This window comes from Desmodus rotundus, chromosome 5, assembly GCF_022682495.2.
Source record: "Desmodus rotundus isolate HL8 chromosome 5, HLdesRot8A.1, whole genome shotgun sequence".
Taxonomy (NCBI): Eukaryota; Metazoa; Chordata; class Mammalia; order Chiroptera; family Phyllostomidae; genus Desmodus; species Desmodus rotundus.
This window is the reverse complement of record NC_071391.1, coordinates 129181664-129208309: the sequence shown is the minus strand read 5'-3', so window position 1 is coordinate 129208309 and position 26646 is coordinate 129181664.

The following is a 26646-nucleotide window of genomic DNA, read 5'->3' as shown; positions in this document are numbered from 1 at the left end:
CTCAGTGGCATTTGGTGTCTATGTCCCATTTTGTCTATTTTGACAGCTGTTTAGTGCTATCTCATTGTTTTAATCTACAGTTTCCTAGTGACGTATGATGTTGAACATCTTTACGTATGCTGTCTGCATATCTTCTTTAGTGAGGGGTGTTCAGATCTTCTTCCCAATTTTTTATTGTTGGGTTTTAAGAGTACTTTGTATATTTTAAATACAATATTTTTCAGACTATAAGACACACTTCCCCCCCAAATTTGACAGGAAAATGGGGGTACAGCTTATAGTCCGAATGTAGCTCACATTTACATTGGTGAAATATTATGTTATTTATGTTATTAAATATTTTACCACATTTTTTACTTCAATTTTTTTTTCCTATTTTCCTCCTCTGAAATGTAGGTGTGTCTTATGGTCCGAAAAATACAGTAATAGTCCTTCATGTGATGTAATTTGTTTTCGTGAATACTATCTCCCGGTCTGTGGCTTCTGTTCTTAATCTATTGACATTGCCTTTATTCACAGACCAGTTTACCAATTATTGTCTTTCAGGGATGGTTACTTTGGTATTTTATCTAAGAAGTCATGGTTATACTCAAGGTTATCCAAGTTTTATCCCATGTTATCTTCTAGAAGTGTTATAACTTTACATTTTACTTTTAGATGTATAATATTTTGAGTTAATTTTTGTGAGGGGATAAATCTGTGTATAGAGTCATTGTTTTAATGTAGATGTCCACTGTTGCAGCACCATTTGTTGGAAAAACTATCTTTGCTCTGTTGTATTAACTTTGTCCTTTGTCAAAGATCAGTAGATTATATTTATATGGGTCTATTTCTGGGTTTCTATTCTGTCTTGTTGATCTGTCTGCCTATTCTTTTACCAGTGTCTTGATTACTATAGGTCTATATTGTCTTGAAGTCAAATAATATCAGTCCTCCAATTTTGTTCTTTAGCTTCAATATTATATTATTTTTTGCCTATTGATACACACACACACACATGATTAAATCAGATGTATGACTGAATCATGTATACATGATTTGGTTGGCCAATAACTTGCTGGAATTTTGACTAGGATTGCATTGAACCCGTACATCAAATTATGAAGAACTGACATCCTGACAATACTGAATCTTCCTATCACAAACATGGAAAATCTCTCCATTTATTTAGTTCTTTTTCTCTGATCTTTCATGAGAGTTTTGTAGTTTTCCTCATATAAATCGTATACATATGTAGTTAGAATTATACCTAAAGATAGTACCCCACCTTATCCACTGTTCATGTTTCACAGTTTCTGGCACCCACAGTCAACTGAAGTTTGGAAATAACACTTGGATAATTGCAGAAATAAACAATTTATAAATTTTAAATTGAGTGTTCTGAGTAGCACTATAAGGTTCTTCAGTGCACCCCTCCATCCCACCTGGGATGTGAATCATCCGTTTTGTCCAGTGTATCCAAGCGGGACGTGCTACCCACCTGTCGGTCACTTCGTAGCTGCCCTGATTGTTAGATCAACCACAGTGGTCGCACAGTATTTGTGTTCACGTGATCCTTATTTTAATTATGAGCAAAAATGCAAAAATAGTGTTGCTGGTAATTTGGATACATCAAAAAGAAATTATAAAGTGGTTTATTTAAGTGAAAAGGAAAATTCTTGACCTAAGAAGGTATGTTGGCATTTCATATCACAAGAAAGTACAGCTAGATATTGTAAGAGCAAGAGAGAGACCACATTCACATAACTTTAATTGCAGTATACTGTTATAATTATTCTGTTTCATTAACTTTTAATCTTTTACTGTGTCTAATTCATAAATGAAACTTTTTCATAGGTTTGTATGTATAAGAAAAACATAGTATATGTAGGGTTTGGTGCTATCTATGTTTTCAGGCATCTACTGGGGGGGTCTTGGAATGTACCCCTCTAGGTAAGGGAGAATTAGTATATTTCATGATTTTGGATGCTACTATAAATGGCAATGTGTTTTTAATTTTCAATTCCATTTGTTTATTGCTGGAATATATGGAAACTATTGACTTTTAATAGTAATGTTATATTCTCTAACATTACTATCATCAGTTATTAGTTTGAGGAGATTTTTGCTGAATACTTTTCTCCATAGATAATCATGTCATTTGCAAAGTAGTTTTATTTCTTCCTTCCTGACATATATAATCTTTTGTTTTCATTTCTGGTTTCACCGCATCAGCCAAGACTTCTACTATGATGTTTAAAAGCAGTGGTGAGACAGATATGCACTTGACCATGATCCTAGTGGGAGTGCTTCGAGTTTCTCTCCATTAAGGATGACGTTTCCTGGTGTTTTGTAGATACTGTTTATACATTTGAGAATGTCCTCATTTATCCTTTGTTTTCTGATAGTTTTGCAATGCTTTGGTGTTTAGATTTTACAAGCGTTTTTATTCTGCATATATGATATAATCATTTTTTCTTCATTAGCCTGTTAATAGGGTGGGTTACATAAATTAATATTCAAGTTCTGAACAGCATTGCATCTCTGGGATAAATTGTATTTGGTTGTGATCTACAATTCAACTTACACATTTTCTAATTTGATGCTCTAATTTTATTGAGAATTTTTAAATCTGTATTTATGAAAAATGTAGATCTGTAGTTTTCTTTCTTGTAGTATCTTTATTTCATTTGATTGTAGGGTAATGCTAGAATCATAAAATGAATTAATAAATGCCAACCCACATACTTTAAAATAAATTGTAAAAAATTGGTATAATTTCTCCCTTAAATATTTCATAGAATTCATTAGTGAATATATCTGGGCCTGGCAATTCCTGTTTTGGAATATTATTCAATATTAATTAAATTTTTCTAAAAGAGTTAGGTGTATCCAGTTGTCCCTTTTTCCTGCAAGAGTTTTGAGAGATTTTATCTTTCAAAGAATTGGTCCATTTCATTGATTTTTATCAAATATGTGGGCATAGCATTACTTATATTGCTTTGTTATAATTTTAATATCTATTAGACCTGCAATGATTTTCCTCTTTCTGATATTAATAATTTCTGTCTTCTCTTTTTCTCATAGCCTGGCTAGCAGTTTAATGATTTTATTGAACTTTTCAAAGAATTAGCTTTTAATTTTGTTGAGTTTCTCTGTTAATTTCCTGCTTTCAATTTTATTGGTATCTGCTGTTACTTTTTAAATTTATTAATTATTAGATACTTTATTTTAATTTTTGAGAAATCTCTACATTGTTTCCATAGTGATTGAATCAATAAACATTCCCACCAATAGTACATATGGTTCCTTTTTCCTTACATCCTGCCCAATACTTATTATTTCTTATCTTTTTGATAATAGCCATTCTAATAGGTGTGAGGTGATATCATTATTTCTTATCTTTTTGATAATAGCCATTCTAATAGGTGTGAGGTGATATCACATTGTAGTTTTGATTTGTATTTGCCTGATGATTAGTGATATTGAGCACCTTTTTATGTACCTATTGTACACCTAGATGTATTCCTTGAAAAAAAAAAAGTCTATTCAGATTCTATGTCCATTTTTAATGGACTTGTATTTGTATTTAAATTTATTTTGAATATTAATCATTTTCAGATATTTGATTTTTCAAATATTTCTTTTCAAAAGTTTGCCTTTTCATTTTGTGACGGTTTTCTTCACTGTGCAGAAGCTTATTTTTTTGATGTAGTTCCACTTGTTTATTTTTGCTTTCATTGTCTTTGCTCTCTGTATCGAATCTGAAAAATCGCCATCAAGACCAGTGTCACGGAGCCCACCACCCACAGGTTCTTCTAGGAGTTTTACGATCGGAGGTTTTACAGTCAGCTCTTTAATTTGTTTTGAGTTAATTTCTGTGTATGTTGTAAAATAGGAATTTTATTTTATGAAATATGTAGCCATTAAGAAGGAGGAATATCTAAAGATAATGGTATGGATAAAGTTCCATATTTCTTATAAAGTGAAAAAAAGCTGGAAAGCATATAGGCAGTATAATCCCATTAAAGGAAAAATACTTATAAGTGCATGTATATATCTATACTTACATGTGTTGATACATACAGTATAAGTAGATAGATGTATATATGTGTGTGTAAGTAAATATACACCAAATTATTAATAGTGGTCATAGCTTGGAAGTTCATAGAATTGGTCAGAGTTGACTGAGGGACTATTACTCTTTAGTGTTAGAATTTTTTCAAACACTTATCCCATATGTATCTATTTTTATGCAAAGAGTAAATAAAATAGTTTATAAGACAGATACTATTAGCTTTTTCCAAATCATAATCAACATAATATACCAAATATGATTTAAATGTAGAGTTAATTATATTTCTGTGAAAAGTTACTTTTTAAAAATTCTACATTACCTATAATGGAATCTGTCAATATGAAAAAATCTTCTTTCTTGTTACATAATTTTTCTCATTTCATAATTCAGTGTTTTAATCTAAAGTTAAAAATGCAGACTAAATATAATAGTATAAGGTTATAAGCAAATTTTTCCATGAATGAGAATTATATTTAAACTATATATGACTTCCCACATACTGCAAATCCAGGACAAGAAGGGAACTAAGGTGATTCAAGAAATATTCAACCCACTTTGATATTAGCTAAGTTTTAACAATACCTCTATCTCTTCCATTCATATCCCTACACTCATGTGTCATAATGCTTTGACAGGACTCATCTCTGCCTACAAAAATAACTTCAGAGTCCCTTGACATTTATCATCTAAATTTACATAAACAGTCACTTTTTTCCAAAAAGAAAAAAAAGGAGAAGCAGAGTTTATTTAAGAGTTCTTTTGATTTTTTTCTTGATTGGGTGTGCAAGGTGTGGGTGAGATTAGCTGTCTGATTTCAGAGTAACTGCAGAAACCAGAAGAAGGCTAGTGAGCTCAATTCTTTTAATAACTTTTGGGAAATATCTGCACAATTAACTGTAGAACTTCCCCCCAGGGCAGCGAAATCTCTGCATTTATTGATCCATTTTTTTTAAACAGAAATACAGGAAGAAACTTTAAAACCATGATTCTCCTTCGTATCTTCACAGGTCAATGAGACAAAATTTGCCTTTCAATTATATATTTATTTCAGTATCTCCGAGTGGATCTATATCATGTCTAAAAAATACAATAATGCACTTCCCAACTGGCCTTTTGGATTTTTTTCCTCAAACACTATTTTGTTCAAATCTGCTATGTTGATTTAAAAGCTGTCCTTTATAAATATCTCTTTACCTTTAAGAAAATAAACTACATAATAGAAATACTAAGTGACTAGTGTGTGTGTGTAATTAGGAGCTTGTTGGGCTCTATTACTGTCCCATGGATTATCTATCAAAGCATGGTGGGATTAATTAGAAGTATTACATGAATCCCAAGAGTGATTTTTTTCCTTTGGTCTGAACAAATGTAACTACATTAGACACACAAATCATCATGCTCTATAAGCTAATCAGTTCTTCCAAGGCAGTATAATAAAACCATCGTGTACCCTAAGGATTTGTAATCCCATCCATGGTTTGGGAACGTAAAGACCAGTAGGAGCTGCTTAATATTTGCCCTATATTTTCATTAATATGATGAACCCACGAGATCAAGACCTCAAAATTGAACAGTAATCCTAGTCTAAAAATGGTGTTTAATGAAGATGATACTTGACACTGAAATCAGGTAATTGATGAATTTTAGGGAATGCCGAGACATATTGGCTCACTTCCTAGCCTTCCTTCCATCACTCTTTCTCTGACTTCTGAGCCCTAGATCTCTGAACCTTTGGTCGGTCATTCTAATGCCTATCTCCTGATCTCAGTTCTATTTTGCACATTGTCTTTCTTTACCCTGAGCCACTTTTTTCCCTTCTCCCAATCACTGTCTAACTTACTCTTACTCCTTATACAGTCATGAGTTCCAATATCGTGTCTGCAAACAACTGTGTGAGTGAGCCATACTGCCTCCTATAAAAGGTCAGGGAAATACATTTTTAACTGTCAACGTATTATGTGCTTTCTCTTCAACTTTAATGGTTTATCAAGTTTAAAATTAGTTCTCGTACTGATTTCCACAGCATGCTTGAAACAAAATGACATGTTGTTTCCTTTACTTAAAAGGTGACTTCTTTTCCTATTATGGAATGGGAATGGCAGCAGATCTTCCAAGATACTGATGGGAAGTGTGTGAAATGTTCTATATTTGTCATACTTTCTTAATATGTGAAATACATACAGTAATGAGGCATCAAGAATTTCTCTCTTTAAATTTCCTCTCTTTTCAGAACCACTAAGATTTATTTTTTTCTTTCCTGTCATTGAACAGTCTCTTTAAAAATTTCTTCATGTGTTATTAAAACTATGTTATTTAAACTTCTCTGCACTCAAACTACTTTCATCCTTTCCAACCACACACCCAATCTTTTTCCTCAAGCCCACGATTGGACAAGGAAACCCCAGAGTGAGATGCCAATGTTTCATTTCATACAAGGCCACTGTCCTGAAGCCTTCTGATGCATCACGAAGAACTCTTTTCTCTTAGGGGTCCCTACACAAAATCACTAAGGTGTTAATTTAGTACAATGTTGCAGCATTAGATTGTCACTTCTTTTGTGCTTTGTTATCCATGATTGAAACAGAATCTAAGGAGTTCACTACTGCTCTTTAATGGATCTGCAAAGGAATCCATCCATAGCTTTTTCTAGTACTTTTATTGACTTCAAATTCTAGATGTTCTGCCTTATTGTTTTCTTGTGACCTTTGTTCCTCTCTTGGTCCTGTGTATTCTTAATTTTTATGTAAAAGTGATTCAGCAGACAATAGATAGGGTCATACTCTATATCATGCATGCCTATTGTAAATTCATTAGACCCAGTGGAAGAATCTGGTAAGGACCCAGGATTACCCTATTGTGATGGTAATATCTCCTGTGTGTTACTTAATTATTGAGATTCTCTAGATCAGGTCCTCAAGTTTTTTAATTATCTGTTCCAAGGAAGCCAGCAGTCAGGCAAGTTTAGAACCAGTCAACTTGAGGATTCCATGTCTTAATTAAAGTACTGGAAGACACAGAGTGAGTTGATTGTGACAAACACCCAATGACAAATACAACTTTTACTTCACTTACATGCTAAACCATATGACAGTTTTTCAAACTTTTGTTAATCAGTACTATTCTTTAAATTACTTCTTTTACTTGCTTGCCAATCAATAAAATATATTTGATGATTAAACTGAGGATATTTACATAGTATAAAGTCAGTAAATAACATGATTTTAATAAATATAAATGTTAGAAATAAAAGGTTATGTATTGAACTTGAAGCTTAAGTTTTTAATTTCTTGTTACTTTATGATTGCTCAATACCATGAAAATTCCTATTCCATTTCAGACAAGATATTGTATTTTTAAATGTTATACATTGGAAATAATTCATCTCATTTCTAAATACTTTCAATTGCATCAACCCATAAAGGATTAGCATTAAATTTTTTTAAGTTATTTTAATTCTTTATTATAAATACAACTTTTAACATGAACTAAACCACCTTTTTACACCACACATAAGGATAAATTCAAAATAGATCAAAGACTTAAAGGATAAACCTGCAACCATAAAAATCCTTGAAGAAAACATAGGCAGCAAAATATTAGACATTGCTCATAGCAATTTTTTATTGGATATATCTTCCCAGGCAAGGGAAACAAAAGAAAAAATAAACAAATGGGACTACATCAAACTAAAATGATATTGCACAGCAAAGGAAATCATTAACAAAATAGAAAGAGACCCCACAGAATGGGAGAACATATTCACCAGTAATCTGATAAGGGGTGAATATCCAAATTTACAAAGTACTTATAAAACTTAACACCAAAAAACAAACAACCAATTAAAAAATGGGCAAAGGTTGTAATGATTACTAAAAATATCTATAATTAAGCAAAATAATCCAAAGTAAGGGAAGAGATATTGCAACAAAGCACCTTAAAAGGAACCCCAGATAGAGAAAATTAATATGGACTTGAGTTGTATGTGGTAATAATAGCCAGAACTAATAAGTTTACTTATTTAGCATTCTTTTTTCAGGTGCTGCACTGTTATACACATTTATGTATTCATTTTATATAGACATATATACACATACATATATATTACATAATGCATTATAAGAGATTGTCCTTAAAAGGTCTAGTGCAGTGCTGGTCACATAATTATATGAAGAGATAATTAGTTTTAAGATTCTGCAGATTAAATCCACATTTGTCGTTAAGTTTCTTCTGGTTCACCTTATAGAGATGGAAGAAAACCAGGGCCCCACATCACTAAGTAGATCTTCAGTGCAGGAAAAGGTTAAGCACATCTGCAGCCTTACATCTAACCAGCAACACTTGAAAACAGAAAGCACCTCTAGGTTTCTAGGCAAGATTTCAACGTTTTCTTACAGTGGGAGACAGGTTGAGAAGAGTTTCATCTTCTAGATTTCAAAAAATCTTTCATTGGGTGCAGAGAATAGCAAAATGTGCTTTAAGGTACAGTTTTTTTAGTGCTTTGTAACTCCTTTGATAATTCATTTTAGTTGGTGAAGTTGATATTCATATTTGATACTTGCTTTGAATTTTATCCTATTTTCTGCAATTCTGCTTTTTAAACCTTAATACATTCTTATAAGAAACAGTTAAAACTTTGGTGTGCAAAAAAATACAAAATCTTTCATTCATCCTTAAAATATATTTATTTAAGTCCTGTGTACTAAGTGATATATTATTTCTGACTTAATAGATCTTAATTTGTATAATAAACATAAAATTTTTTTACACCCAAAATTTAAATTTATAAAAATTGCAAGACATTTTACTTTACATGGCTCCGGGTAATGTGTAGCTTTCTGACATTTCATTAAATGTAATTAAGCCAAGCTATTCATACCCTTATTGAGGTGCATTTAAGATTATTTCTGTAGAAACCATGATGTTATTTTAAATAATTCAACTGTATTATAATAACAGAAACATCTGTTCAATTCATAAAATGCTCTACGTTAGAATACAGGTTCCGCAATACAGAATATATTAAATCTAAAACAAGAGAGCATAAAAGATAGATTTTATATCTCATAAATGGATTTCAAGATGACTTACTTTACTTAAGATTTGCAGAATTATTTCTTCGTTTAGGTAAAACCCAGTAGTCTGAGCTTCTGTTTATTGCCCTGATTTGGATAAATTTGCTAAATACCCATTTTAGTATGGAAAAATATAAAATGACCTCCATTTTTATTCAAAATTCTTCTTTGCCTAGAAGATATTTTATTCCATCAAGTTACAAATTTGTTGTCCTTGCTTATATTACAAATAAGATTGGTCCGTGTAGGTCACTCCCAAAGTTCCCAGTAACATTTTAACGCAGAGATGCTCCTCCAATCATCCTGTATCACTAGACAATGGCATTCTACTAGCGTAGGAAGATGATTGGGTGAGGTCTGAACTTCAAATTTAACAACTGTTCTACTTCAGCCAATGGCACAGAGTATAGGTCTGACAAGAAAATGCTCCTTAATTGTTTGCAAAGTGTCCTGCTTAACCAATAATATTTGAATAATACCCACAGCAGATGTTTCTAACCTCCCAGAATATAATTTTTCTGTTTGTTCCATCGCCGTCACTTTTTTGCTTTTTAAGTGCTCCGTTTTTCAGATGACTTGGTTCTATTGCTGCTCACACTCACTGTCTGCTGCTCTCAGAACAAGTAGACACAATGGCCAATACTTATTGATAGTTTAAAAACTGACATTCCCAAAACATTGAAGTTGCACACTGGCTAACTTTTTTAGCACAAATCAGAAGCTTTGGCTTATTTTAGAGTTATCAAATTCTTTTCTGAGATACCATCAAGCACCAGGTAACTTTATCTTTTGATAATGTTGGTGAACATCTTACTCTTTTAGGAGGACCTCAGAAAAGAAGTGTTCACTACCAGCTTCGTCAACTGCTTAATTAATTTACCATCACAGACATAAGCACGTTTAAGACAGTAGTCCCAACTGCAATGCACATTTAAAACTATCTAAAATGAACCCAGTTTCCTTTTTGAGAAAGTATATATAGTGTAAAGAAAAACAAAATGTTCAAGTAGATCTTGCGTACAATCTGTGATGCAGTCCCTCTCTTAGCATAGGGAGTTTCAATTGAACTCATCCTAATTTTGAATGGAATTACTTGATGCTGGCTTGGAATAGTTATGATTAATGCCCTAGTCCTTTTTCCCAAACTTACTAGTTTATTTTCTGTGTGCTTGCTTGTTCATTTTTGACAAATGAACTGTCTTTCTTAACTTCGCAGTACTTACATTATTTTTTCCGGTATCTGGTGAATGTCTGCGGGGGGACGTGCTTCATGGAGTATTGGTCCCATGTGATGCTGAGAGCGGCAGAAAGGTTAGACAATGAGAATAATAAGCACCGAGGTGCAGCCATTTCATTTGTTTGTTGTTGGCAACAAGCCCCCAAATAAGGACAGTTGTTCACCTAGATCCCCATGAGTAGGAAACTGGGCTAACCAAACTACAATGTACTGATATTATGGAAAACTATATGCACCAGTAAAAAATGATTTAATTTTATGTCTGCTTCCATAGAAAAATCTTTGAATTAAAAGGCTGAATGAAAATGGCTTAATAATATATAGAATGTTACATTCATATTAAATACACATATAAATGTAATGACAAATATACATAATTCTGTATATTTTATAAATATTTTCTCAGATAATTGAGGAAATAGAAGGATATCACCTGGAAAGAAAAATATCAGATTAAAATAGCAGTTACCAGTGGTGGGGGAAAATGGAGACAACTGTACTTGAACAACAATAAAAAAAAAGTTAAAAAAATCCCTGGCTGGTGTGGCTCAGTGGATTGAGCGCCAGACTGTGAAGCAAAGGGTGGCTGGTTCGATTCCCAGGCAGGGCACATGCTTGGGTTGCAGGCCAGGTCCCCAGTAGGGGGCGTAGTCGAGGCAACCACACACTGATGTTTCTCTCCCTTTCTTTCTCCCTCCCTTCCTGTCTAAAAATAAAAAAATAAAATCTTTTAAAAAAGTTAAAAAAAATATTTCTCCTTTTACCTGCCAATGTGGGCACTGTATTTATGCTGGTGTTATGCTCTGTAGGAAAATTGTGTCAATATTAACAGAATTCTAAAATTGACACAATTATATGTTTAATACTTTTAAGGAAACAAAATAATAGAGCAGACAAACCTCATGTTAAATAATTTGATACTTCTTACAAGTCTAATGTTATGCATCATTTTTTTTTAAATTTTAGTGTGCTTGTCTATTAAAATAAGAAATGGAGAGAAAATGCAAAATTTAGAAGTGAAGTACCAAAATAAATGTGTTCTGAAGTGAAAAAAAAAATAGCAGTTACCTTTGCCGGAACACATGTTTTGGACTATGTGTGTATCAATAGAAATTTAAACTTAATGAATACTGTCTGATGATTTTAAAATAATAATGTATTCATTATGCATAACAACAAAAAACAAGTGTTTTTATATTATGAAACACTTCTCAACAAAAATACAAGCTGATTTCCATGTAGTTGTTCAGGGAGACATATTGTAACAAAACATTAAGGATCACTTGTAATTGGCAAGTAGTTTGAATGCAAACTACTTGCAAACAGTTCTGTTTTCTTGGGAAAATATTATTTATATAATTTTATCATTATTTTTAATTTAGAAGATTACCTACACCACATCAAATATTAACCTTTCCTATACCCTAATTATTATAAATACAGAATTAGAGCTTGCTAGATTATTTTGTCATAAAACCCAGGTAAACTGAACTAATGCTAATTCCAAGCAAATAAACTATATTGATTTATTAATAGAATAAATTATTCTATTAATCAGGAAGGTTTAGATTACAAGTGACAAAATATATAACTCAACATAATAGCAAAATATGAAGATACATTACAATGGCAGAGAATTCCTGGGGAAGAACTGTAGGTCAAGTGTGAGTCACATGCCCTTCTCTACCCCATCAGTAGGGCCAAGCAGTAGTTCCACTAAAAACCTTGCCATTAAATTTAGAATGAGCAATTCCCTCCCCACAATGAGTGGGGAATGAGGGGAGGCACATGGAGTTTTAGTACATTCTGCTATAATGAGCCTGTCGGTAGGAATCTAATGCAGTATGTGTTAACCACTAGAGCTTGCCCTCTGACTTTTCCCAAGTTCATTGTTAGGTTTCCAATCTGGCAATCTGGGTTTGCTCTTTAATACTGATGGATGATTTTATATTTCTTTATTTGACATATTTTACTTCAACATATTTTTCACTATTTTACCAAAATCCTCTAATTCTATTTTTGCTTTCCCAGGCAGAAGACTACTTTGACTTTTTTTAGAATTATTCTAAGTTAATTTCATCAGTACTATAGATCAGATTGGGAAATTAGACCAGGAATTATACAATGATAATTTTATAAATATGTTTAAGTGTGTATATGAAAATTTTAAAATGAAGGATTTATAAAGGCCTAACAATGTTGTTAAATAAACTTGTCAATAGTTTGCACTTTAAGATAATAGAAACACCCAACAGAAATTATTGGATTTTAGAGCATATAGCTTGATCAATAATGGAATGCAATTATTAACCGACCCACACTGAGTAGTAAATATCAAAAGAAACTAGATCCTTGAGCACAGTACCTGTCTGGGTTTTTCCCACTGCATGGTATAGAACAACAAAAATAAACAAGTGTTTGGAATCAGAGCTGCCTCACTGTTCTCCTACTGGAGCCCTGGATAGGACACTGCAAACCATATTCTCCTGCTAGTTTCATGATTTCATTTATGTTTCTAGCAATTGTGGTAGCTTGATTTCCCAATCTCTGATTACCATCAATAAAGAATGTATTAAACCTATTTTGAGAGATAAAATAGGGTTCAATACATTTCTCCCTCCATAAGTCATCTTATTCTTACTCTTCTTCACATATGACCCTTATATATTTTTTCTAAATTCTTGACTTCTTTTCTCCTCTGGGTATTTACCCAATTTTTCTTCCCATTTATTTCTTCTGCTTTTATCTATTGCCAGTACAAAGGGTCAATAAAAAGTTCAATTCTTCTATATCCAAAAAAATTATCTTGACCTCACTTCTTATTTATCTTTAAAAGAATTCTATAAAGTTAAGTGTAGCTTTTGTTATTCTCAGTTTTCCTTTTCCACTAATTCTTCAAAGTACTGCAGTCTTATTCTGTGTCTCTAAATTGACTTTAAGTAGGAAATTAAAAACCTTCAAGTTGCCAAAATCAACAGCAATCTATTCTTAGGTCTGATTCCTAAAAATTTTCCATTACTCAGCAACATCTTCTTGAGACTCAATTTATCTTGGATTCTGTGACAATACTGTATATATTCTTCTCCTCTTCTCTCTCTTGATGTCTCCTTCCCAATATTCAAACTTTCATTACTTGATATTTACTTAAAGCCTTTCCATGTTAGGGGCTAATCTATTTGTTGTTTGTTCTTTCTTCCCTTCTTTTTTTTTTTTTTTTTTTTTTTTGCCTGACTTTAATTAAAGGCATTGAGGATGCTTTTTGATTGAACTTTCCATATTTATTTTTCCCAGCTTTATAAGATTGACATATAACAGTGTGGAAGTGTATGGTATACAATGTGATGAATATATAATGATTATCACAATAAAGTTAATTAATATCCCCATCACCTCACATACTTTAGTCATTACATTCAGTTTCCTCTGTTTTCTCTGCTTTCTGTGCAGTGACAGCCATTCACAGAGCATTGACTTTTATCTAAATGACTGTAACAGCCTAACCACTGTGCCCCGTTAAGCATCTCCTCTGAAGTCTAAGACCTTATTTCCACATTCCTGTTGAACATGGCTATGAAGACCTATTTCATTGATGCTGTAAGTTTATGAGGTTTATACATGAAATCATAGTATTACTTCTCTAGCCTGCTTTGCTTTTTCATTTTGTATCTCAGTATATAACTTACCATGTTAACCGAGTTATTGATTTTAATGTCCTTTTTGACCATTGTCTCTCCCTTTATCCCCACAAGCAATCTTTTCAAGTCAGAGTTTCTATCTCAGGAGTATCTTCAGAATTCTTTTTTATTCTATACCAAGAAAACTTTCATAGATCAGAACTTTTTCAATACACTGCTATTTTCTAATTTCTTTCTAAGTGTTCTCTGATACCAATCATTTCTTATTTACCAACTATTCATTCTGTGAGGCTACTTCTAAAATTGTCTTCATTACAAAAAATCTTGTTTCACTCTATTGTTCAAAGTTCTTCCTTAAGTTCTATAATATTTTTTTCTGTTACATGAATCAGAGTCCTCTCATTCACATGTGATCTTAATTTTTTCTGAAGTACCCGTGTATTTTTTTAAGATTATATTTATTTATTTTTACAGATAGGGGAAGGGAGGGGGAAAGAAAGGGAGAGAAATATTGATTGGTTGCCTCTCACACGTGCCCAGCAGGGGTGGTCCACAGCCCAGGTATGTGCCCTTACTAGGAACCAAACCGGTGACATTTTGCTTTGCAAGATGACGCTCAGCCAACTGAGACACACTAGTTAGGATGTCAGTGTCTTTTTAATAGATTCTTTTCCCACCTTCAAGAGTTATGTGAAATAAGGACCCAAGCCCTTTTGAAAGCTTATTCTAATGCTCTCCACCAAAAAAAGGTTTTAGCCACTTGAGTCTGTCACTCAATTAGAGTTCTTCCTAAAGCACGGGAGGACAGTCAATAATACTGCAATAACTATGTGTGGTACCAGTAGGGGTCCTGGAAATATTAAGGAGAACACTATGTAAAATATATGATTGTCTAACCAGCAAGCTGTACAACTAAAACCAATGCAAAACAAAATTGAATGGGATATCAAAACTATGTTCATTGGCTCACATTGTATAGATGCATTTATTCCTCAACTCTTCTTTTGTTAAGTGAATGTAACTATGATGTGATAATTTAAAAAGTGGCTCTTAAGACAGAATGCTTGACTCAAATTATCAATTCATAAATCCTAACAGCACTATTTGCATAATTTTCTTAATATGCATGCCTCAGTTTCCTCATTTAAAAATAGATGTACTAATGTATTTCCTTTGTAGGGGGTTTATGAGTGCTTAATGCAAAATATACATGTACAGCACATACAAGCGTGCTTGGAAGATATTAGAACTAATAGATGTTAACTATGGTAGTGGGAGTAGGAGTGGTAATGAGATACCACTTTACACCAGTCAGACTGGCCATTATAAACAAATCAACAAACAAGTGCTGGCGGGGCTGTGAAGAAAAGGGAACCCTAGTGCACTGTTGGTGGGAATGCAGACTGGTACAGCCACTATGGAAAACAGTATGGAATTTCCTCAAAAAACTGAAAATGGAACTGCCTTTTGACCTGGTAATTCTACTGCTGAGATTATACCCTAAGAATCCTGAAACACCAATCCTAAAGAACCTATGAACCCCAATGTTCATAGCAGCACAATTTATAATAGCCAAGTGCTGGAAATGGCCTAAGTGCCCATTAGTAAATGAGTGGATCAAAAAAATGTGGTACATTTACATGATGGAATACTACACAGCAGAAGGGAAGAAGGGGCTCCTACCCTTCGAGACAGCGTGGATGGAACTGGAGAGTATTTTGCTAAGTGAATTAAGCTAGGTGGTGAAAGACAAATACCATATAATCTCACCTATAAGTAGAACCTAATCAACAAAACAAACAAGCAAGCAAAATAGAGCCAGAAGCAAGGAAATAAAGAATACACTGACAGTAACCAGAGACAGGGAGTGGGGATAATGGGACAAATAAGGGGAAGGGTCATCAAGGAACATGTATAAAGGACCCATGGACAAAGACAACAGGGTTGGGAGCCAGGATTGAATGTGAGAGGTTGGAGGTGGGTAGGGTGAGGGAGAGTAATGGCAGGAAAATGGGGACAACTTTAATTGCACAATAATTTTTAAAAAAGAGAAAATTATGTACTATAGTGGTAGAATTATTCATTCTCACCCTTGCAGAAACAATAAGAATGCAGGTTCTGCTGGTTTTTCCTCTTTTCCATTTTAAAAATATTTTCATTAAGAATTATAGGCTCTGTATAAGCAGGCCATATATATGAGTGTATTCAAGCATGAAGTTTTCTAAAGATACTTTTCTAAATTATGTTTAATTAAATTTCTATTTTTATCCCAGGTTTTAAAAAAGCAATAGAATAGGATTTAGAGTACATAAAATAAATTTTACTTTGCTTTCCAAAAATGTTTATTTTACTTAAAAAGGTTTTTATAAAGGCAGATGTTTTAAAACTCTAAAGTCCCTTTGTGTATTCACAGTAACATAGTGGCAGAGGTGTTTGGTGCACAGACACTGGGTAACAGTCTTGAGCGCCATGCCAAGCGGAAGGAAGGAAGATGGTCCTTCCTTCTTTCTGGGTAACTGGCTGCAGGGTTTGTGATAAAAGAATTAAAGGATGCAAAATATAGTATATGCATCCTGCAATGTTATTTTTGATAACCTTGGTGTTGAAAATATTAAGAAAGGTAGAATATCATCTATTTATGAAAATTTGTCTCTTTGGAACAGGTAGAAAGCAAGCCAAACTAATGATGTTCTGATTCTGATATTATTTATCAAAAACAATTTTTACTAGCCAACACAATCCCACCAGTCGTTCATTCTGTTTTATTAAAAATATTTTCCATACATTAGACAATTTTTTGAGTCTCAACTAATTCAAACTCACATTCCTCTAGAAGTAAGCCAATGAGAATAGAGAATCCTACCAGCATTCATAACATGTACATGCCCGTGCACCCACACAATATAGTTTTGCTTCTGAACACTGGACAGCAGGACTATTACAACTGGCGTTATCTCACTAGGTTCTATGACCCCCTCCAATGCAGGAAAATAATGACCAATAAAACTAAGGCATTTCCTGGTTGGAAACATTGTCAACGTGCCCACTTAAGAGAAAGCAGAGCTGGACCACTGCATATTCTGTCTCAGAGCCAAGGGTGAAGGAGTTGCAGTGGGAAGGAGAAAAATAGATATTTGCTACTCTTCTCTCCTATTTTTGTCCACCTGTTCAATTAGTTTTTATATCTTCTTTGGGTGCTTGTTGATAAAATACATAGAAGCTATACATTTTTTAAGTAAATATGCAGAATCAATTATGCAGAACAAACTTACATAGTTATGTCATTTAGAAGATTATTTTCCTGAAGTGAATGGTAACTGATGAATATAGTGATATATAGTTTATGTATAATTTTATATGATTTATGTAACATTTTACATATTATTAATGCATTAATATAAAATTGCCTTCTGAGGCAATTTAATATATATTGCTGGTCTATGTCATTATCTGCAAATGCTGATAAAGACATTGGTAATATTAAGCAGTTATTATTATTAAGACATTGATAATAGTAAGCAGTCAGGGGGCCATACAGTGAGCAATAGTAGAGTCAAGCTCACACGGAAATAGAGACATCTAAACATGCAGGATCTTGTATCTGCTCCTCTTCCAACTCATGCTCATCTCATGCTGCTCCCTCCTCCTCTCCCCGCCTCCGCCCCCCCCCAGTCCTGTCCTCTCCTCTCCTCTCCCCCTATCCTCTCCTCTCCTCTTCCCTCCCTCACAGCCCTCCTCCTCTTAGGTACTTTAACTCCCCATTCTCAAGGTTTCCTTTCATTTTGAGAGTACATAAAACTTGTTCCTGCCCTGGCCAGTGTGGCTCCATTGGTTGGGCATTGTCCTGAAAACCTAAAGGGAACCTGTTCAATTCCCAGTCAGAACACATGCCTGGTCTGCAGGTTCAGTCCCGGGTCATGGTGTGTATGGAAGGCAAGCAATCACTGTTTCTCTATCACGTCGATGTTTCTCCCCCTTTCTTTCTCCCTCCCTTCCCCTCTCTCTAAAATATAAATACATACACACATACATACTGATTCCTGCATCAAGAGTCCTCAGGCTGGTATGTCTTCTCATTAGATGGTGCTTCTTCATGTTTTCATCACTTCACCCCCTTCTTCTCTCCAGTTAGGTGTCAGCTTAGGTCTCATTTCCCTAACTTTTTCAAAGGGTCTTTTTTAAACACCCTTTCTGCAGCAGCCTCTCTGTATTGTATACTGTAGTGCTTGTGTGTGTTCTTCACAGCACCTATCACAAATTGCCATCACTTCATTTAATCTCCCATTTGTTTATACATTACCTTCTTTCCTCATCAGACTCCTCACAAGAAAGGCAGCTTTCCTTGTTCACCTTTACATCCCTTGTTCACAAAGGTAGTCAGGAGTAGTTTCTCACCTGCTGTGCAGTCACATAATGGTGGTTTGGGGCCCGGGACACTTTCTTATTGAAAGGTTGAGTCCTCACAGCCTTACTGCTGGATTTGCCTTGTGAAGAAATTATCTTTCCCTGCTCCCAGCCATGTATATACCCCCTCGTTCTGTTTAAGGTGTGAGTTAATATCCCCTGGGCATACTGCTAGGTTTCTGTATTTCACTGAATGTATTCCACAGAAAGCTCCAGGGGCGGGTGTGGGGGGCTGTGGGAACTCACATCAAGATCTTTTCACTGCAGCACAAAGTGGCTGGGTGGGTGCAGTTACTTTGCCTGGGTGGACTGTGGAGTGCACTGGCAGCCAGGCTGTGGGGGTCTAACGCATTGCAAAGGGCTAGATCTTGGGCACTCTCTCTCCTCTCCTGCTTTAAGTAAACATTGTACAACTTGAGCCTGGTGTGTATTTTGTTTGCTCTTAGTGACCTTGAATTATGCACATGTCTCTTCCCTGGATGGCACTTATCTACCTTTTGACCTTGGCTGCACAGTCTGACCACAGGAAATGGAGACACCTTCCTAATGATTTTTGTAACATTCAACACATAGAAGACACTTAATACATATTTATTTAATTTATAAATTAAGTATAAATAAAATTATATTAACCCCTGTCTAAAAATATTAATTGGTTCCGTAATTAGGAGGAAATGGGAGATGATATCAAACTTCAATATGTAACATTCTGTGGTTAACCCAAATGTAGAGTTAGCTCAGTAGCAAACTTTATATAATCGATTGCACAATGTGCTTTTAATCATATTTAATTAATTATTTTTCATACAATTCTGGGAAGAAGAATCCCTCTAGTCATTTTTATAAATTACTAACCACACCTCAAATACCTGACATTTTTAGACCAGGTATATGGGGTAGATAATATTTATTTTAGTAAATTTTTTAGCCAGGCTTATCTGTAGGAACATTTTACAAGCATATCTTCTTCATACTTTCCTGGTCACTGCCATTAATTAGATCTTTAAATAAATACATAAGATACATGGTAGATCATAAAGGCAAAAGATAAAAGAATTAAAAATGATTACATCAGAGATTTCATGCTATGTCCAGAAAAGATGAAGAGTTTATCTTTACAAAAGCCTCAAGTGTGCACCCAAAAGGAATTAAAAAATAAAAGCAAGGAAATAAGAATTAATTTGGAATACATTTAAAGAAAGATGATGCAGTGTCCAAATGTCAGGGAAAAAATTAGACCTTACTATCCAGTGCTGATTGGCAGCTGATGCCTTCATGGTGTCCGTGCCTCCTCCCCCCAGTCCCTCATGGAGTCTCTGCAGTAAATACTGTTTAGCTTAGCGGTCTGTCATTTTCCCCACTCAAGTCTCCATTCAGAGAGGTAAGATTTTGCCCCTGGCTTGCTGGACTATTGCCCAACATAAAGATAATTAGATTTCAACAGAACAGAAGCTAATTTGTGGGTTTAATATAGTGCCAGTTTTAGATAGTACTAAAACCCTTTTCTGAAACACTAAGTACTTGGACATCAACATTAACGTAAATCAAGCAGTTTCCAAACTTACATCAGAAGGGTGTTTTCCATTATTTAAATCCCTAGAGATGGTACAGTATCTATGGATACCTAATAGTTGGGATTGAAATTATACTACCTAATACTTATAGATTGAAATGATACAATTTTACACTTGAGTTGGAATTCAGAGGGTTTTCAGGGCTTAGAAAATGTGAAGTAACTGGATTCATTTGGTCTGAGATTTTCACTTTTAAGTCTTAAGAGATGGAAGTCTACTAAATCATTGAATTGCCAGAGTTAAATTTGCTGTATTAACTATAGACTCTATTTACATGAAATTAGGTCAGATGTTTTTCCTTCGCAATTCAAAAAATTTTTCTATAGTATGTATTCATTTTTATCCAGCATGTGGAAGTCATTTTTACTAGACCTGTTTTGATAATCTAGCACAAAGAAGGTGTGGAGTATGTAATAATATGTGAAAAGGGTCTAACACCCATCACTCCATACCTGCGGCTTTGTGATGCCATGTGAGCAGACCATGCGAGGAAGGAAAAATAACCTGTATTCTGTCATGCTAAGAACACAGGTGAATGGTTGTGTGATGAGGATTTTTATTTTCATTTATATTATTTGATTTTTTTATTGTATTGTCTTATTATACTGCACAGGAAATATATTTTGGAATCATGATCAGGTCCATTTTCATTTCTCCTGAAGTAGCACATAATTTTATAGTTCATCCAGAGGGAAGTTCAGACCTCAGGTGGAGAGAACATTTGGAAAGAATAAGCCCACCACAGGACTGTAATCAGCAGAAACTGTTGTCAGAAGTGTGGTAGAGACGATATAGTCACACTATACGTTATGTTGGCATCTAACACATTTACTTCAAAATGTAGCATCAGCCTATTCCATTTTTCAATGTGCCTAATCATCTAGGAAGCACCTTTTTTGTTTTAACAGCATTATTGAGGCATAACTGGATGCAATCAATGGGACATATTTAAAGTGTACTATTGGGTAAGCTTTCAAAAGCTGTAATTATAATCAAGAGCATGAACATGTCCACCACTCTCACTTTTCCTTGAGCCACACTTTGTGATCTTCCCTCTCTTCCTCCCCTTGCCAATATTTAGGCAGCACTGATTTCCATTTTTTCACTACCTATGAGTTGTCATTTCTTAGAATTGCACATAAATGGAATCATGAAGTATGCACATTTTTGAGTCCTGTGAATTTCATAGAGCGTAATTATTTTGTGAATATCAGTAGTTTATCCTTTCTATTGCTGAGTAGTAATCCATTATATGGATTGATCCTAGTTCCTTTATCAGTTAATGGGCATTTGGTTGTTTTCCAGTTTTTAGGCATTACAAACATACTATGAACATTTGCATAGAAAATGTGAAGTAACTGGATTCGTTTGGTCTGAGATTTTACCATAATAAATTTCCACCAGAAGTGTCTGAGCATCCCAGTTCTATGCCTTCAGTAACACTGGGCTGTTCGACCTTCTAAAATTTTACTCATTGTAATAAGCTTGTAATTATATCTCCTTGTGTTTTTAATTTGTGTTTCACTAATGACTAATGAACCTGAGTATATTTATGTACATATCTGGTATCCCGATATTTTCTTTGTTAAAGAAAGTTCTTGTTAAATCCTTTCCGTTTGTTGTTATAGTTTGAGAATTCTTTATACAATCTATATACAAATATTTAACATATATATGATTCACAAATATTTTCTCCTGATCTATTTCTTTCCTCTTCATTTTCTTAAGTGTCTTTTATAAAACATAAACTTTTAATTTTGATGAAATACAATTTATTTTTTTTCTGTGACTATGCTTTTGGTGTTTTATCTAAGAAATTTTTGTCTAATTCAAGTCCTATGTTTTATTTTTACTTTTCTATAAGTGTTTTTTGTTTTACTTTAAGATCTCGTATTCATTAAGATTTGTATTTACCATATTTTTCAGACAATAAGACACACCTAGGTTTTAGAGGAGGAAAATAGGCAAAAAAATTTGAAGCAAAAAATGTGGTAAAATATTTAATAACATAAATAACATAATATTTCACCAATGTAAATGTAAGCTACATTCGGACTATAAGACGCACCCCCATATTCCTCCCAAATTTGGGGGGGAAAAGTGAGTCTTATAGTCCAAAAAATATGGTACATAGTATTAGAGATGGATGAAAGTTCTTTTTTCTTAGATGTGAATGTCCACTAGTCCTAGCACTATTGTTCAGAGACTATAATTTGTCCACTTAATTGTCTTTGTATCTTTGCCATAGCTGTTATCTATACATGTATGAAAATATTTATGAATTCTATTTTGTTCCATTCATCTATTTGTCTCCCTTGACCAAATGTCCACATTCTTTGAATTACTGAAGGTTTATAAGAAGTTTTGATATCAACTAGTGTTAATCCTCTAACTTTATTGTTTTTCAAAATTCCTTTGGACATTCTGAGTCTTTTACATTTTCATATGATTTTAGAATCAGTCGGTCAGTTTCTACAAAGACACCTGGGGTTTTACTGGGGATTACGTTCAAACTATAAATCAATTAAGGAGAATTGACATCTTAAAAATACTCAGTTTTCTAGCATGATGCATTTCTTCCATTTATATAGGCACACTTCAGGTTATTTCAACAATGGTTTGTGATTTTCTGCACATAGGTCTTTTACATATTTCATTAGGTTTTCCCTAGGTACCAATATTTTGATGCTATCATAAATGGCATTTCTAAAATTTCAAAATCTATGTTTCTAGTATGTAGAAATAAAATGCTTTTTTATATTAATCTTACATGTGACAACCACCTGCCTAAGCTCACTTAATAGTTCTTGTAGTTTTTTGTAGATTCTGTTGGATATCTAAAAGAACATTTATGTTATCTGAGAATAGACAGTTTTGCCTCCTTTTCCCAAATCAGGATGCCTTTTATTTCTTTTGTGTTGTCTAACTACACATTGGTTAGGAGCTCCAGTACAATTTTGGGTGAAAGGGAGGGGAGCGGAAATCCTTGTTGTATTCTGTATCTTTGGGCAAAAGCATTCAGTCTTTCAGCATGAAATATTATAACAGTGGTGGGTTTTCCATAAATGCTCTCTATCAGGATGAGGGAATTTCTTTCTCTTTTAAGTTTTCTGTAAGGTACTTTTTATATCAAAAATTGAATATGTTGTAATTTAGCCACACAATTAAATAGTATGCTTCTATTGAATCTGGTGACAAAAAGATTTATTTTATTGACAAAGGAAAAACTTAGTACATTGAACCAAAAAAGCAAGTTGGAGAGCAGCATTTTTAATGTAGATTAAAAGCAGCCAATATATTAGTTTGACTTGAGTCTTATCTGAGGGAAATGGATGAAAATATAACAATCTTGCAATGTTTTCTCTGTGAATATATGTATATACAAAGAGGTGCCTGGAAAATATGGGCTGTGAATCAAGTTTTACTTTATCTTTAGTGTCCTGTGTGTTGTTTGTTGTTGTTCAAGTGTTTGTTTGAATGCATGTATGTATACGTTTGGCAAGGCATAGTTACAATACCACAGATAAATTATATCAATAGGGCAAACAAACACTGAAGCTAGTTCCATTGTGTAATTTAAAATAAAAACATTGGATGTAATGGAAACCTGTTTTAGATGAACACATTCAGACTTATAAGTTAATGCATATTTCAGCTTATTATTTCATCAAGCATTAGTAATAATGACACAAATTGTAAAACCTACAAGAAATTATAAGTCTGTGTTAAACTCTACTTATTTTATTTCTTCAATTCAGCCAAATTTTATCTTCAATATTGTAAACCTAAGAGGTTCAGATGGTACAGGTTAATCTTCAGTAGTGTAGCTGAATATTTTGGGTCTCGTCCAAGGTGAACCTTTGGAGACTCATTGAGTTTTGGTGTGCACTGACCCTGGAGCTGAGTGTTCTTCCTTCTTCTTGGCAGTAGTCAAAGTCAGGCCCGTGCAGGCAGAATACCAAATAAGTGTATCTAGCCAGGGTTTTAGGTTTTTACATTGCCTTTTGTGTGCTCACTTCATTTTTAAATAATATACTCTTTATTTAAAACATCACGTAAATGCAAGGAATGAGTTTAGAAAATAAATTTAGAATACAAGGTCATATACAGAAAATTTTAAAGAAGGTAAAAAGTATTCATTGGCTTAACATCAGAGATAACTGTTGTAAAGATTTTTATCTAATTCTTTTCCTTAGAAAAATATTGACTGATTTTATTTTTTGCATTTCATCTGCTTTATTTACTTACTATACTGTGATATACTTAGCTAGGCCACTAAAAAATTTCAAAAATGTAATTTTTAAGGACTACTATATACCATGTAATGAATTAAATTTGTTTTGTTAGAAAATAAAGTTGTCAGTATTTTAATATTACAAATAACATTCAAAAAATAATTATTGAAATTTTCAGGAATTTATGATTATTTTTACAATTAAACATTTAGGACTAGAATTTCTGAGCCAAATTTTATAAATATTTTAAAGGCTATTACAAAATTACAAACAACTTTCATGCCCACGAAGGTACCTTTTCTGCTTTATGCTGCTGAATACATCTTTTGTAAAATGCCCAGAAAATACTTTGGGGTGGTTCTGTGTGTTTATGAGGATATCATGACTTTTCCGATTTTTTTTTAGTATAGTAGGTGTACAATCTTTTATTTGTCATATTAGTTTCAGGTGTTCATCGTATTGTGACTTAACATTTGTATACCCTACAACGTGATCACCCCCATAATTCTAATAACAATCTGTCCCCATGCAAATTTATCACAATGTTATTGACGATATTCCCCTTTCCCTCTTCATCCACCCCCCACGCCCTCCCTCCTGGAAACCAACCCTTTGTCTCTGTTTCTGGAGTCTGATTTAGCTTTGTTTGGTGATTCTTGGTTTGTTTTGTTCTAGATTCCACATATGCAATGGGATATTAAGCATCAATCAAAAAGAAATTTTGCCATTTGTGGCATGGATGGATCTAGAGGGCTTTATGCTAAGTGAAATAAGTCAGGTAGAGAAAGACAAATGCCGTATGGTTGGTTTCCCTTATACATGGATTCCCATCTATTGCCCATTGAAAATCTTCAATACACAAAGAAAATATTATCAGCACAGCTTTTCAATTCAATCATAATAATTCAAATAAATTTCAAAAAATCTTTCTTTTCACTCTACTTAAGATTGCCTTACATCGTAGTAATACTACTTGTATCTAATGTTCCCAGCAAATAATAATAATCAGTGAAGGCTGTGTGTAATTGGTTGCGTTATTCTCAGGATAGCCAATATGTTTGAAGCTACAAACTGCAAGATCTACATACCACAACATTACTCATTGTTACTTGGGTGCCCACTTTTTCTAATTGAACCTGCCCACGTTTATATTCATATATGAAGCTTATTCCAATTAGTTACCAGATTGTAATTTCCAAGAATCAATTAATCTCTAATTCCTTAATCTTCTTTCAGGGGTGGGAAACCATGTTTTGAAAGAGAAAAAAGAAAAAATATATATTTGAATATGTAAGTATATATATATATGTATATACATAGTAAGATATATTTTACTATTTTCTGGGGATATAAATATATGTATGTATATATTATATATATTACATAAACAATATATATTACATATGTATAATATATATTACATGTATAATATATATAAATTAAGGGAAATATCATCAAGAGAGGGAAAAAAGGAAATACAAATCACTGTCAGGTTTTTAACATAATTGTAAATTTCCATCATATTGTTACTATCCCAATCTGGTAAATTTATTTATAGCAAGAATTATTCTCAGATGTCTAAGAAGTGTACATTTATTTATTTTCCAGAATTTGAACTTAATTTTTATTTAAGTATCATTTTGTTGCATGACAGGAGTTGATCCTGGTCAAGTTAGGATTGCTCTCCTTACTTTTCCAATGATTACGTCTCATCCTGGGGCTAATAAAGTTTCGTAGAGTGTTGTCAACTGTCCTTGACAGAGTTAGGTATGACAGCTGCAATTCTATCCGGACTTCACTTATTAGTCCAGAGTGGCCACGCTTTCCTTCTAACCACAAGGACCCTTAGATTTCTCAGGGCTCTTTGCCCCATCAGTGCCAATCTAGATAACACTGGAGAGTTCCCACATCTCCTACCTAAGGTCTGTGTCAGGGACTTCCTCCAGTCTAGGAACCCACACCATTTACACATTTCATCAACTCCTTCTCATGAAGGGAGTCTGAGATGTGGTCCCTTCCCTGGACTTTATGGAGAAATGAAGTACAAATTAGTTACACCCCTAGCCTCCCAAAACTTCCAAGGCATTTCTCTTGATTTCTCACTTCCAGGTGTCGGTCAGAGGGGGAAGGGCTCCTTCTCAAAAACTCACCAAGTTCTCTTTATTTCCAATTTGATTTTCTTCCCCTCTCTCCAATTTATACAAAATTTACTAGTCTCTAGAGCAAGAAAAACTGGCCGTAATGTATTGTTCAACTCTTTTTTCTTAGATCTAACCCATAGTGTTTGAAAGTCAAAAGTAAAAAATTGCATTATTTTCATCTATTTAATTTGTCATCTCTTCATCTGGGGAATCCCAGCTGCTGCCTGAATGGTGTGGAGACAGGGGCAGGAGGAATTCTTCATAGAAAATTTGAGTAGAAAATAATCGCAT